Raw genomic sequence first — 344 nt, 5'->3', positions numbered from 1 at the left:
CCTGCCGCTGACCCGCCAACCCCCGGCCCCTGATCCACCGGCCCGCCGATCCCCCTGGCCCCTTGATCTTACCGACCCACTGGCCTGCCACTGCGCCGACACCCCGATCCCCCGAGTCCCCGACCCCTAGGCCCACCGAACACGGCCGGGTGCGCGCTGAGTCGCCGTCCGGACTCAGCGCCAGACCTGCCGCCGGCCGCGAGAGCCTCGGGCTTTGGTCCCCCGCGCCCCGAGGGACTCGGTGACCAAACAGGATCTCCCCGCTCCAGGGGGCAGCCGGGCCGCCCCCGGTGACCACGGCGACGGCGGCCGCCCCCCCCCCCCTGGGGACCCCCGGGGACCCC

Source organism: Physeter macrocephalus, chromosome 5 (genome assembly GCF_002837175.3).
Source record: "Physeter macrocephalus isolate SW-GA chromosome 5, ASM283717v5, whole genome shotgun sequence".
Taxonomy (NCBI): Eukaryota; Metazoa; Chordata; class Mammalia; order Artiodactyla; family Physeteridae; genus Physeter; species Physeter macrocephalus.
This window is presented reverse-complemented; position numbering follows the sequence as displayed.